At 37.5% G+C, this 14,598-nt stretch overlaps 1 protein-coding gene across 1 annotated transcript in view; it reads right to left on the reverse strand.

Annotated features, from left to right (window-relative positions):
* Positions 1-2,608, reverse strand: part of nphs1 (NPHS1 adhesion molecule, nephrin) — a 58,597-nt gene extending 55,989 nt beyond the window's left edge. Inside the window, exon 1 of the mRNA XM_016675002.1 lies at positions 2,506-2,608. The gene's annotated coding sequence lies outside the window, so the exon portion shown is untranslated. The remainder of the gene's footprint in view (positions 1-2,505) is intronic.
* Between the last annotated feature and the right edge of the window lie 11,990 nt (positions 2,609-14,598).

Consider the following 14,598-nt stretch of genomic DNA (forward strand, 5'->3'; position numbering starts at 1 on the left):
CACACAGTATATATGCTTTTTCAAGTACAGACAAACTTTCTTGACCTGAAGGAGAGCTTGGAGAGGTTGGTGGATTTTAAGTTCAGCGGGTAATCGCTTCAATTTATCAGCTGCAATAGTGGAACAAATAATAGTGATTAACTTAATTGAAAACTAAATATTTTCTCAACTGAATAGGCAAAATGAATTGGTGGCAACTGCTCTTTGACGCATCTCCCCCGTCGATTAGTTGCACTCCAACAGACTTTGATAAGACTTAACTTGCACTCAATTATTATTTGCTCTCAAAACATTTTGTGCATTTCACAGCCTCCACTATACTCTTAGAGCACACCAAGCCAATTATATCCTCCTTAAATGAACAGACAATCCTCTGTGAGGTTGAAAATGTCCATTCTCTCTTTATCTCTGCCACATGTGGGTAAACACAAATGGTTTTTATTTTATCATTCCATTTGTTCTCTTTCTTTCACATGGACTGCAATGTGCTACTTTTCTTTTCATAAGTGAGTGATTTCACCGCACAATTAAAAATCCAAAATATCATTCCTTCCTTTGGGATTCAGAGCTTAAACATCAAATCTTTACTGTGAGAAAGGGAAATGTTAGTCCAACACACAGAAAGGCTGCTGCTAGCCTCATGAGTCACCATTTTCATTGGGACTCTTAATGAAAGCTGACATGGCCTGTCTGACCTCCCCACATTCCCATTACCTAGTTAAACAACCTCCTTAATTGCTTTAAAAATACAGCGAGTCCCAAGAATGTTCATTAAATGGCGCGAGTTTGTTTACTTTGCATGAGAAGTCTCTGACGGTGTAACATTTACGGAATAAGTGTTACTTGTCATTCAGATTGAGATTAGATAAGTAGTGGATGGAATGGTTATTCAATTTTTCTTTAAATAAAAGAAAAAGATTTTGCCAAAAGAGCTCTTCACACTGCAGTTTTTTTTTTCCTTTGACCTTGTTCTTCGCCAGCTTCTTACAAATGCAAATTGCCAAGTTTGATTTGAAATTTGATTTGCTTTAGAAAGAAAAAAAAAAAATTGCCTGCTCACCCCACAAGGACATAAGAGGCAGGCGAGCCCTTCAGCGTGACCGCGACAGGTAGCTCGTTTTAATGGCATCTTTCATAACATCATCAACCGACTCAATGCACTCAGTCCAGGACCAATTTAACGCGAAACTCCATGAAATCAGTCAACGTGCAGAAAATGAAGTTTTACCCCTCGTGTGGCAGAAGTTCAATTTAGACGTGGTCTGACATCTTAATGCCAACCTAAGGCTTTTTTTAAAAAAAATCTCATCGTTTGCCTTTTGGGTGCGAACAGTTACAACGGCTGCCATGGGAACCGCGCCAGCTTGAAACTGAAACGGTGTTAGATGGTGTTAGATGCCTTCGAGATGCAAATTTGATTATCAACAAAATCATGTTCAAAACAGAAAAGGTGCTCGTAATTTGTATTCTGTAAAAAGTCTTGCTCGGCTGTAAGGAGTTTCATGCCAAGATATTTCATGACATTAGAATATCACCACATTTTATGTCAAGTATAATCTGTCTCACAAAGTACTGCTATAGGTATGTAACAGTGACTATAAATTGGTGTAAGATGTTGACAAAGCCCTGAATTTGAAGGTTAGTACTTTATACTTCACAATTTTAATCAATGTTTGAAACTATTGGCTTATTACAGTTAGCTAAATTATCAGTATCATCTTTTGCATCTTTTTCACTTTATAAAGGAGTCTTTAATCATCTCTAATTTAAAATATAAATAGTTTCACCGGTTAAACCTGAACTTGAAAATTTTGCACCAAAACCAGATTACTTAAAACACGAATTGGCCTTTGTGAAAACAATAGTGTGTGAAAACACAAACAAGAGCTTTTTGATGATATTTGTCATTAGGACTACTGGTATGTTAAATTTAAACCAACTTAATACATTGTACGCACTCATTGGCCCTTCAGGACGGCCTTTCTCATTGAATAGATGGAAGGAATAGAACTAGATTCTTCATATAGTATGCCCAGAACACTGCAGCAGGACATGTAAAAAACAAAAAAGAATAATTATTAAAAAGTATTTGCACATGATAATATCAGATTTGTTGGCTACAGATGATGATCTGCAACATCCCAGAGACGCTCTGTCGGTGACTGTCAAGGCCAATCGTCAAGTCTTTGAGATTCCTGAGGTGTTGAAGAGAGCCCAAACTCAATATCTGTCTGGTTTGTCTGTTTTCCTTTACAGCCTTTAAGTTTTCTGAAATACAATGACTTCACTTCACACTTTTCCACACCTGCTCTCCCAAGAAAAGAGCTAAAAAAGAGAGGCAAAACCTCCTTTCAACATCTACCAACTCAAATATCTGCCTGCCTAAAGCACACAGAGTGAAAGCGTGAGGCAGACGCTCACAGAGAGGGAGTTTCTTCTTTTAAAAAAATTGAATCTTTTAATAGCTTTGTGAATTTGCATGAGTGAAAGAGAGCAGTAGCTTACCTGTTGAGTGACACCAAGGCTCAGGAGCAACTTTTTTGTCTTCCTGATCTACAGATAGCTCTGTGAACGCAAGTGAGCGACCGAGATGTTAAGGAATGCCAATGGGACTCTCCCCTTCACTCACTCCTTCCTCTATGTCAGAGGTACACAGATAAAAAGAGAGAGAGACGCCATATTACACAAACTGAAGATGGAAGTGAGGTTGTGTGTGCATGTGAGTCTGTGTGTGTGTGTGCGTGGGGGTGTGTGCACTAGATTTTATCACCTCATGGGGACTTCAATCTGTTTACACACTCACCTCATGGGGACCTACTCCCTCGTGGGGACCTGAAGCCAAGTCCCCATAAGGGAAATCATTTTAAAATCGTTTTATAAGCCATTTTAAAGGTGCTGGTGAAGTTTTAGCAATGGCCCATAACGCATGTTTTTCCGTCAGTTTGTGTGTGTGTGTGTGTGACTCGATGCTGCCCCCATAGGGTCTCAGAGTGGTACTGCACCTCATTGGAATTCACACACTTTTCCATATATGGTCGCGTTCTGCCTTCTTCCTGGTCCCCATAAGGAAGGTTATGGAAAGAACTTGAAATGAGTTGGTTTAAAAGACAATATCAACTTAAAACATAAAAATTCACAATGCCAACTGAAAATGGACATTTTTCTACAAAGATTAACTCCATTGATTCCGTGTTTAGACTTTTGATTCTGTGAAAATACCCATCATCAAGGAATTGTTCATATGTGCATATTGTCTGTTTACTGATCTTTGATAAAGTTAAAAAAGATTTAAATGGGGTTCATAGTTTGAATTTATTAATAACAAAGTATGAAACACAGTGCATAAAAGACTCTAAAGATGTAAACATTTGTGCAAATATTTAGTTAATATTCAACACAACAGTTTTAGAACAGTATTAAGACAGCTCTATATATTTGTTTATCCAAATTTTCCCAACAAGAGTTAGTTTGTAATGAAGAATGGGCAAATGTTATAGCCTCGAGATCTGCATTGATGTTGAAGCAATAAGGTAAAACATTAACAGCAAAATAATTTGATAGCTTATTGACCCAAGTACACAATAGACAAATGGAGAACCTTTCAGTTTTAATAAATTATAAAAATATTCAATATATTTCTTTAACTTCACAATTAAATTTCCTTTGTGTTTATTTTAAATACATTGCCCATAGCATACATTTAAGCTTAGGGTCATGAAACAAAACAGTTAAAGGATCCAAGGGGTTTAAATACTCTGTTTCTGACAGTGACTTCGTAGCAATCACCTCTCCTATGAACAAAACCTTATTAATCTTATCTGTAAAGACACTTTTCATCCATTCCTTCCTGATTTCAGCAGTTTTATCATCAGGAGCTGCGATAAGCATCTCCGTCTTGCTTGCATTCAACTGCAAGTAGTTGTCATTCAACCATATTTTGATATCAGACAAGCAGTTACTAAGTTCTGTCAATTTATAAAATTCACAGGAGCGAAACTAACAAGATATTTGGATATTGTCAGCATACATATGGTATGAAACATTACTGTAGTAATTTGAAATAAAACCTAAAAGACGTAAATACAGTAAGAAGAGCAGTGGACCCAAAACCGAGCCTTGGAGTATTCCACACGCCAGTTGAGCAACATCAGTCTGTAGTTTCTCAATATGAGAAACTACAGACTGATAGGAGAAACCAAAGAGCCTAGTAAAGGTAAAGGAAAATCTTCTGAAGTCGGGATATTTAATTTCACATGATTATCGCGGTAGAATTTGTTAAAACTTAATGAAGTTGTCCTATTTGATGTTTGTTGTGACGTATACTCACAAATGAACAAGGTAATTAGTCCAAGTTTGAATGTTCAGAAACTACAGCGGGTGTGATGAGCCACAGCAAAGGTAAACAACGGTACAACAACCCAAAAAGACGATCAACTCAAAACATCTACCTTTTTACTCTCTGTCTCTTTGTCGTTTAAGCACATCTGTTGCCGAGGTAACTGCCTGCGCCCCGGAAGCCGAGCAAAGATTACTTTAAAAACACAACATTCAGTCCGTTACGATATTAGGTTTCCAGGCTTGATATTTATTTCAAGGACAAGGATGTAAAGAAAATGGATCGATAGATAGATATATAGATGTGCACACACACATAAAATTTTGCCCCCCCAGAAGTAGTCCTGGTCCCCCTTTAACCCCCCCGAACTTTAAAAGTCTAGCTCTGCCACTGCCAACATTTAAATCAGATATTCTGAAAAACTGCAATATTCAATGTTGGCATTACAAAAAGCAATGGAATGTCTTGAATGTAATAAAACACTTTAAAATTCAATCAAAGTTTTACTTCCTTTTAGAGGCTATTGTTTTTGAAACAGCAGAAAGTAGCCTGATTTCCCAGTGTTCGGAACGCAGTCGACAAAAATTACACTCAGGACCTTTTTCTAAGAATACTGTGACTATCCAAAAACTGCTCAGTAAGTATTAACATTTCACAATGCAATGTATTGTATTAACTACATATCATTGTTGTCTGCCATTTGTGATTGTTGAGAAAATGTGCCGTTTAGCTAGACAAGATCTAGCTAGGAAATTAAGTCCTTTAATTTCAGATTTCATATCGGTTTTTGGTTTTAAATTGTTAGTGTCCAATGATAAAATGTGAATTTCATTTTAAGTTAAATTGTATTAGCATTTGCATACTATTAGCATAGTGCAGTTGNGCCATATTACACAAACTGAAGATGGAAGTGAGGTTGCGTGTGCATGTGAGTCTGTGTGTGTGTGTGTGACAAGCGTGATGTCTTGCAAAAAGTATCCATACCCATTGAACACTTTTATGTTTTATCACTCTACAACCACCGGTTTGTGTTGTGGTTCATTTTATTGGGATTTTATAGACCAAGACAAAGTAGTGTACAGCTGTGGTGAGGAAGGAAAATTATATATTATTTCCAAAGCTTACAAGTTAATACTGAAAATTGTGGTGGGATTTCATATTCATCTTCCCTGAGTCAATACATTGTACAACTTCTCACTGCAGTTGCGGTTGAATATCTTTTTGGAGATGTTTCTACCAGCTCTGAACATCTGGAGAGACACACTTTTGCCCATGCTCTACAAAATACCTCAAGCTCTGATTTTTTTTATTTATTTTTATTTTTATTTATTTATTTTTTTTAGCACCACAGTGATCTGGATTAGAAAATTGATTTTTGTGAGCATCAGTTTTCAAGTCTTGCCACAGATGCCCAGTTGAATTTTGGTTTGGGCTTTTAACACACCTTCTTAACACATCAATGTGTTTTCCAGACTCTTCTTGTGAAGTCTTGTGTAGCCTCTGACATAGTCTCTTTAGCCTCACAAGTAGTGATATGTATTTGGCTTCATTCACATTACATCCAATCAACTTAAATTTGATTTCATCTGAACAGAGCATCCTGTTACATATGTTTGCTGCGTCTCCTGAAATGGTTGATGGTGAACTGCAAACAGGACTTGTTATGTCGTTCTTCTTCTCTCTCTTCAAACAACACCTAATTTGTGTAGTGCAGCACAAATACTTACTCTGTCATCAGATTATTCTACCAACTAGTGAATCTCTGGAGCTCCTCCAGAGGTGGACCTCTTGGGGCCTTTTCCGATTAATACTCTCCTTGTTTTACATGACATTTTCGGTGAATGGATATTTCATACTCTTTCCATTTACAGATGATGGATTGATGATGGTTAGATCTGAAGGCATTTGGTTGCACTGGGTTTTATTTAAAAGTAGCATAATAAAGAAAGGTTGGCTGTAACCCCTTCAGATCATTTATTTATTAAAGGCATTAGAAACCATGTATCTTTTACCTTACATGGTACAGCTATGTGGCACTTTGTCTGGTCTGAATCCCAGTCAAACAGGCCAAGGTTTGTGACTGCAGTATGACACAATGTGGAGTAGAGGAATATGAAAACTATGGTAATGCACTGTATTCTTGCAATCCGTTTCTCTTATTCAGCTTAGTTTTAGAGATGGTCAAACTTGTTCATGCTGAGTTAATCAAGATTATTTCCTACAGTAGGAGAGCAATTCATCCTTTACACAACGCTTCATCAGTTTGGTTTATTATTGTTTTTTTTTGTTTTTTTTGTGAAAGTAAGATGTATTTGTCTTTTGTTGTTGCTCATTTGAACTGGTCTCTAATTTCAGGACATATTAAACTCCAGTTTTTTTTTATTAGATTATTTTGTTTCTATGTGTAAAACAGAAATCAAAGAAGGTCCCATTTCTGAGCAGTACAATGTGCTTTGTTGGAAGGAGCAGAACTGCTTCAAATTTCCTGATGTAACACGGATGTCTTCACCGCTGCCAGTCTGTAACACTTATACATAATAAATGGATTCAAGACTTCACACATAACTGTATTTTCTGCACTGAACACCACCAGGCTGATATGCTCCACTGCAGAGCTAGAGACAGGGACCAGTCAAATTCAGTCTAAAAAGATTTTCTTTTTTTTTTTTCCCCAAAATATTGACCCTCTAACACTTTTGTCAATTATATACTTCCAACTGAATGGTGTCTGGAGTATACCACCATTTGCTCAGTGGAACCTACTGAAAGCTCTCCTGGCGAGGCAACTTAAAAGGTCATGTTTGTTTCCCCCTCCACATGTATCTTTCAGCTGATCATCCGATGCTCTGCTGCACTTGTGCTGTGACTCTGTGCCGACTATACCACCCGAATGTTTTATGAGTCTATCCCTTAAGCAGTTACATTGGGGCATCTGCAGTTCAGCTGTGCAATAAAAATATCAAGTGATGTCTGTTAAAATATTGGCAAGAAACTCCTTATCTGTATTGCAGGTATGTAACAAAATCACAGTATCTTCCAGAAGAAAACACTGAGCTTTCCCTTCCCTTAAGGGGTTGTGTAATTAAAACAAAAAGCTTTGTGTTTTGTTGGGATTGCATGTGGCATGCCAACACTAAGCAGCATAATAATGAAATAGAATAAAAATGGTATATGGTTTGTTTGAACAAACAAAAATTCTGAACGGCATGATATGTTGCCTTTATCAGCCATTTCTACTTTTTATTCCCTAAATAATCTTAGAGGCTTAGATCAAAGCATGTTCAATAAGTTATAAAACAGCCTTAATATAAATCTAAATAAGAACTTTTGGTAGGATATTTTTTAAAGAAAGAATGAGCAAATATTTAGTTGTGCAAAGGGACTGAAAACATGTTCACACCACACTTTTCAGATTTCATTAAAAGAAAACATAAAATCTAAAAAAAAAAAAAATGCAAGGAAGTCTTTGTGTGTTTAAAAAACAAAATGCAAAAGAAAATCAAGGATAACAGAAAAAAATACAGAAGCATTGTAGCTAACTGTCTTCATTTGATGGCTATGTACTTATGCTGATAACATTGCTACCAGTGTCTATGCAGTGGGTTAATTTATGTCTGTACTTTTATATAGGCAGTGCAGATAGGTGTGTGTGTGGCTCAGATGTCAGCATTTGGGTTGTGTGGTTGAAGCTGGCCCCACAGACAGTCATTAAAGCCCAGCAGCACAGGGCTGGAAGGTTAATTCCCCTGCCTGGGGGAAGAAGAGGAGTGGGATGCTGGGTAGGAGGGGAAGCAAGAAGTAAGGATGGAAGGAGGTGGAGGATGAGGTAAAGAGGCGGAGGGGGCAGGAACAATGTGAGGCGAGGGGGCTGTGAAGCTGAGCACTCAGTTCACGCAAACAGCACTGTCAGCAAGAGTGGAGTAGCTCCACTGCCAGATGAAGTAACGGGAGGGAGGGTGCAGGAGCCTGACAGAGAGGTGAGGTGGGGGGAGCTGGGAGGGGAGCGGTGGGGTGGTAGGAAGGGAGTGGACAGAGGGCCTGAAGATGAATGGCAAGAGGGGAGATGGAACGAAGAGGAGGGAAATACAGTAAGAGGTTGAAAAGAATTCATGTCAGGAGGTTGGACTGGCAGAGGGGGAGATGAAGGGGACATGAACGAGCAAGGTAATGGAGCGAGAGAAACGGATGGAGGAAGGAGGCAGAAAGATACTGTAAAATGGACTGCAGAGTGATGAATTGAAGACGAGGGAGGAACAGGGGAAAGGGAGAGATGGGCGGAAGGAAGGCTGACATGAAGGGTTGTTTTGAAAACCAACAGGAAGCCTACTGACTCAGACCAGTGCGTCAGGGAGAGAACGGAGGAAGATTAATCAAAAGAAAACAATAAGCGCCACGGAGAAAAGCAACACAATGTGTGGAAAATGGAAAGATGGGGTCATATCCAGGGGATTGATTCAGAAATGTGGAGCAGAAGCCAAACTGCGTGTTGTAGATTACTTTGATATGTTGGAGTTCCTACATGCCTGAGGGAAGGGGTTGGATTCGTGAAGAGGTGGCAGAAGGTGTGACAGAAATATGCTGGCGTAAACAAAGTGGATGCCACCAACACAACATTGCTTTACTATGAAATTATTTGGCAGTTTGTATTAAGCGACTTTTAAAAGAAAGGCATATCGAGTTGACTAATTTAAGGCCAAAAGGAAACGGCAGTTAGAGATTGACCAGTGAAACGGTACATCCATTAAATTATACTACACATCACAACTTGTAATATATTTTACATTTATTTTTATTGTTCTGTTAATGTGTAAGACGTATTTTTCAAACTACAGATTACATTCAGTGTTTTGAGAGTGAGCAGTGGCTGGCTGGTCGGTTGTGCCGACAAGACAGTATCAAAAACGGCAAACACATTGCACATGCCTACTGCTGAGTCTTTTAACAGAGTGCCAGAGAAAGTATAAGAAGGAACATATAAAATCAATGCTTTATAAATCTCAAACTATTTTATTTCTGTTCAGAAGGGATCAATTGATATTAGGTTTGATTAACCCAAGTATTTCCGGTGTTGAACTAGAGATGATCAAATTGCACAAATTCCTTTTTTTTATTTTTTTCTTGCCATATCCAAAACGTTCAATGGGCCCAGTCCTATTTCACATGAAAGCAATCTCAGCAACACGTTACGGCGTCAGACAGTTCTAATAATGGGCACCAAAACTGCCTGTGCATCAAGTAGAGCAACAATACACACTTGCTCTGAGTAACTAACTACAGCCATCTGACCTGATAATCTGATTGGAACTCAAGCCTCTGCTGCCTGCCGCAGTACAGCTGCCCTGTCAGTGATGCTTCTGTTTTCTAAATCTGTAGACAAGGTCAACATGTTTTTAGTTTTTTTTTCCCTAGCCAATCTGGTTCGCAGTCGAACAAAGAAGAATTAAATTTAACAGACAGCAACAAACTGTGAACATGTATTTCAGTGATTGTTGAGAATAGGGAAAAAATTAGTTTTAATTTTTTTTTTTATTATTTCTCAACCAAATATGACAAATAATGTTTTGGAAATGTAAAGATGCTAAGGTGCAGGCTCCCAGTTGCAAAATTTTTTTAAAAATTAAATTTTTAATCGACCTGACCCAGAACTTTGTCATCATCATCTGACAAAAATAAATATAAAATGATTTTTAAAATACCATATTAGTGATATTTTTACTCATTTTACAGACAAATGCTTCTCAAGAAACAGAAGAAATATTATTTAAAACAAAAAACAACAAAAAGTACATCTGACGGAGTTGACAGTTGACACAGAGCTGAAGGTGGTGACAAACTAGTGAGTAAAATGAAAAACTTGGTACATGTGAAGTAATGTAATTATTGTAAAATATATTAAAATGAATTAATTGCACATTTAAGTGAGATTTGACAACAATTTCCCTGAAAGAGTCACAAAAACTCTGATGGAGTTGACAAAATGCCAAACTACCTCAATTTATATTATGTTATTCTGAAGGAGGCCATATTGTAGCTCATTAGGTCCATTAAATCTTTACAGTTTACTAAAATTAAGCTTTTATTTCACAAAATTTCATCAAAGTTTTGTAAATCGTCAGTTATGGTGTTGACACATCATGGTTGTGACAAGCAACTTAGGAATAAAACAGAAGAAAAAACTAAAGAATAACATAAGCTAACCAGAGCTAACTAGCCCTCCTAGCAAAGGAAGAGAAAGGAAGAGGTCATGGGGTCCTCAGAAGTTCTGGTGCCCCTCAATAATGCCTGATTTTTTTTACATTCTTTTTATGTCTGACAAAAACTAGGGACACATTTCAATGGAGTTGGAAAATATACAAAAATGATTTTTAATTCAATTTATTGATACTTTTATAATTATTTATATGACTACTTATACTTAATTGTCATAATATATAATTTTAGTATTACTTTAATTGTTTTAAACTATTATAATGTGTTGCGTTCTGCTCCGGGACAAGGGATTTTACAGGCATCATCCACCGACTACAATGTTTAAAATAAAAAAATAATCAGCAAACACCAGGAAAACATACATTGTTGTGCTGAGATGACCCAGGTTAGTTTAGTCAGATATTTGAAAAAATTATATTTTGTGTATATTTTATTCAAATTTTGTGCTTTATCCATAGGACCTGTTTTGTCCCTATTCTCAAGAATCACTGATTTCCAGAAACCAAAGATGACAATTACAGGCATCATTACAACCACACAAATGACATTAAGAGGGCTTACTCAAGTCGAGCAGACACTGACTCTCTTTCAAAAGGTCTTTCATGATGAGAGTTAGAAGAGAAACCCCCTATTGTTGAGCCTAAATAACCTGCAGACCAAGTGAAACTGGAGCACGTGTTTATACATAAATGGGGCTTTAGAGAGATTTTGAAAAAACAGAGTTAAACACACCATACACTTCTTGTTGTTCCCATCAATCCCCATTCATGTGTCACTTTTCCTGCTGGCACCAGCATGCAGTTCAGAGCCGGGCATGTGTGTATGCACAAATGTGTGCATATGTGCTGTGAGGGATGGAAAGACTTGAGACAACCAGCTGCGGTGTCCAGATTGGGAAGGGATTATTTCCCAAATCTCCTTCATTTGCCCCAGCTGTCTAACAAGCTCCTACATAACCATGTTAATTCACTGATAGTGCCACACTGATTCTGCTGGTAATAACAGAAAACCATGTCCGATCAAGGGGGCATTCATGGCGACACTGAACCCAGATCTTTGCTCACAGAGCAAGTTTGAACAGGCTAATTTCATGGTAATTCAGTTAAAATAAATGTTAACTGCAGTTGCTGATGACAATGAGAAATGAGTTGTTGAGAATTGCTATAAATTTACAAGAGTGTTTTGCTTTAAATTCAGTTTTGCTGCATATTATTGGTGATCACTAGGGATGAACAATGACCTTTTTATTAAACCGATAGCTATAACCGATCATTTTCTCATTCCAAAAGCCGATTAAATGGAAATAATGAGGTTGGTGTAAAACTGTGTGATCAAGACCAAAAATAGTTTACTCTTTTAAAATAAGATATCAAATTTTGAAATGAAAAATGATATACATGTATCAACAGAAACCATACCTCAAATAAACACCTGTTTAAATAAGGTGCATCACCAAAAACATCCAGTGAGGGTGGAGAGCTGGTTCTGAAGTGCCATGATTCAAATCATGAAATATTGGGATTTTTAGTGGTGAGTTTGTATGTTGAGAGTTGTAAAACTTCTTGATTGTCAGTTCTCTAAGAAAAAAAATAATACAGAATGAGCGTTTTTGCTTTTATAAGGTCCTAAATGTCTACGGTGTTATAACAATGAGCTGCACTCTGACCATGTTCCTACCGTCTGTCTGAAGTAGAGATGAGCCTCACGTGAGACGCTCACATCACAAAGACAGGCAGGTAAGTGGAGAAACCAATATCAATATCTCTTTTTTCACACTGCAAAAATTGTAGGGCCTTAAAAAGCTGTGGGCTGGGTCCAGATTGTCTTGCTGTTCAGTATGAATCCAGATAAGAGTCCAAACTCTGGGAATTTCTGTGGCCCCCCATTGAGGTAATGATGGTGAAACTGAATTCAGCTCTGTCTGTCTTATTCCTGTTGCTCTAGGATTGATTGTTTTGCAACTTCCATTGAGGTTGAAGCAACTGTGGTAAAGTGGTTTGATTTGGGAGCGTACCATATCTGGTGAATTGTATTTTTGTTGTTACTGGTCTGTTGCCTTCTTTTTTTTCAGTTTTGATTGCGCACCTCCCTCTGGAGATAGGGCATTGCTGAACATGACTACTTGTTGCACTATTTGTGGCTGGATCTTCAGCCAGAGAAAATTGTAATTTGTGACTACGCCAGGTGCCTTTGACATGCACCCAAAGGAAAACAAGATTGCTCCTGTGATGAATGGATTAATTCTCATTCTTTCAACAGATAAGGATTCAAGGTCGAACATTGTCAAAAAAATCAAAATTTAAATTAACTACCAGAAGCCCTGCAGGTGCTCTATTTTTACTTCATCAACTAAATGGCTGTGGAGGATGAAAAAAAAAAAAACTTACCACACTGTTGTTGGGTTGAAACTGACCATCTGAGGAAAAACATAAGCTGCTGAAAATGATTAACAGTGTTAATGAGAATAGATCAGCTACAATCATAGGTTTAAAAATAACATACAGTCAGACGGAGGCAACCTTTTTTGTTTTTTTTAGTGTGCATGACATCCCAGTCTTTGCAACCCTAAATGTATTTTCAATGTACAACAGAAAATTACCACCTAAACTTAGTCAATTACAGAACTAAATGTGCTCTCAGGTACTTCAAACCATGCAAAGATGTGATTAATTATCAAATGAATCTATTTACATTGGATCTTGGTCCATACAACTGAAGTTGACAAAGCGGCTAAATATGCAGGCACGCAGTAAGTGTTCATAGATAATTCATTACTGTCATTCTCCAAATCTTTAAAAGGTTTATGATTAATAAACTATTAACAAGAAATCTGTTTCAATCTGAATTATTTCTGTGAGAGACAATTTGTTTATACATACGAATGCTGGTCTTAAAGTCTCAAATACATACATGCATTTTTTTTTCTTTTTCTTAATACCAAAAATGTCCATTATTGCTTCATCATTTCCAACATGTTACTCTACATTTTGGTTTTAGTCATTAAAGACCACTGTAATTATGTGACTGAAGTTTTCAATTTTGTCTTGGCACATTAAAAGTGCCTGATTATGTATTTTATTGTCATCAAATGTGGTACCAATCAACATTACAATATACTCAATAGACAATAATACAATAAACCTATTTTAAGCAGAACAAAACTTTGATATGCAGTATATCTCTGTTTCTGGCACATCACAATGAAACATTATTTTCAAGTGTCAGTGATGTCCCAGGAAGAAATCACGTTTTTGGAAAAAAAAAAGAGAGGAAAAACTCCCAACTTTTTCCCCTTTAATCTAATACATTCTTCTATGAAGTCATGGGGTCACAGGCTGGACAGGATAACTGAAACAATATTATTAGGTCACTGAGAGAAGAGCAGGGTCAGATAATAAGACTCAATCCAACTGAGAGAAAATGCATGGGAGGGAAAGTGCTGACGCTTCCCTTGGCCAGGCTCATCCAATTCCCAGCACTTACTCCGTGCCACAGATATTCATCCCGAGCTGTCTGTCTACGGCCCACAAACTTTAACATCCTCCATCTCCGCTGCGATATCTATCACCCACCGTGGGAATGGACGGATACGGCGGTGGTACGGCGGAAAGAAGGGGCTGTATGAAATTTAAGGTCAGAGAAGAGAATGGTCAAGTTCATCCTTGAGTGTCAAATTCACTTGATCCATGTACAGTAAATACACAATCAAACATATGCTCAAACACAGACAAACCAACTCAATATGAACATTATATCACAAGCAATTCAATATAAAGACGCTCAGAGCAAAAGGCAATAACCTCATCCTGGGGAGAGATCTTACAGGCTTTGACAGCCAGGGCTGAGCCACATAGTCCAAGCAGTGTCACTAACAAAACAGTAGGATTAAAGGATGAAACAGAGCTAAATCTGGGTGAGCTAAAATTAGGGCAAAAGCAAGGGATGGAAAGAAAAAAAAGTACTGATAGGATCCTGAGCAAGCCCTTACCTATTAGCTAAGAAATCTTCCCTTTAACAGTTATTAAAATATCATTTTAGCTTTCACCGTTTGC

This window comes from Poecilia formosa, unplaced genomic scaffold (assembly GCF_000485575.1).
Source record: "Poecilia formosa unplaced genomic scaffold, Poecilia_formosa-5.1.2 Scaffold105, whole genome shotgun sequence".
Lineage (NCBI taxonomy): Eukaryota > Metazoa > Chordata > Actinopteri > Cyprinodontiformes > Poeciliidae > Poecilia > Poecilia formosa.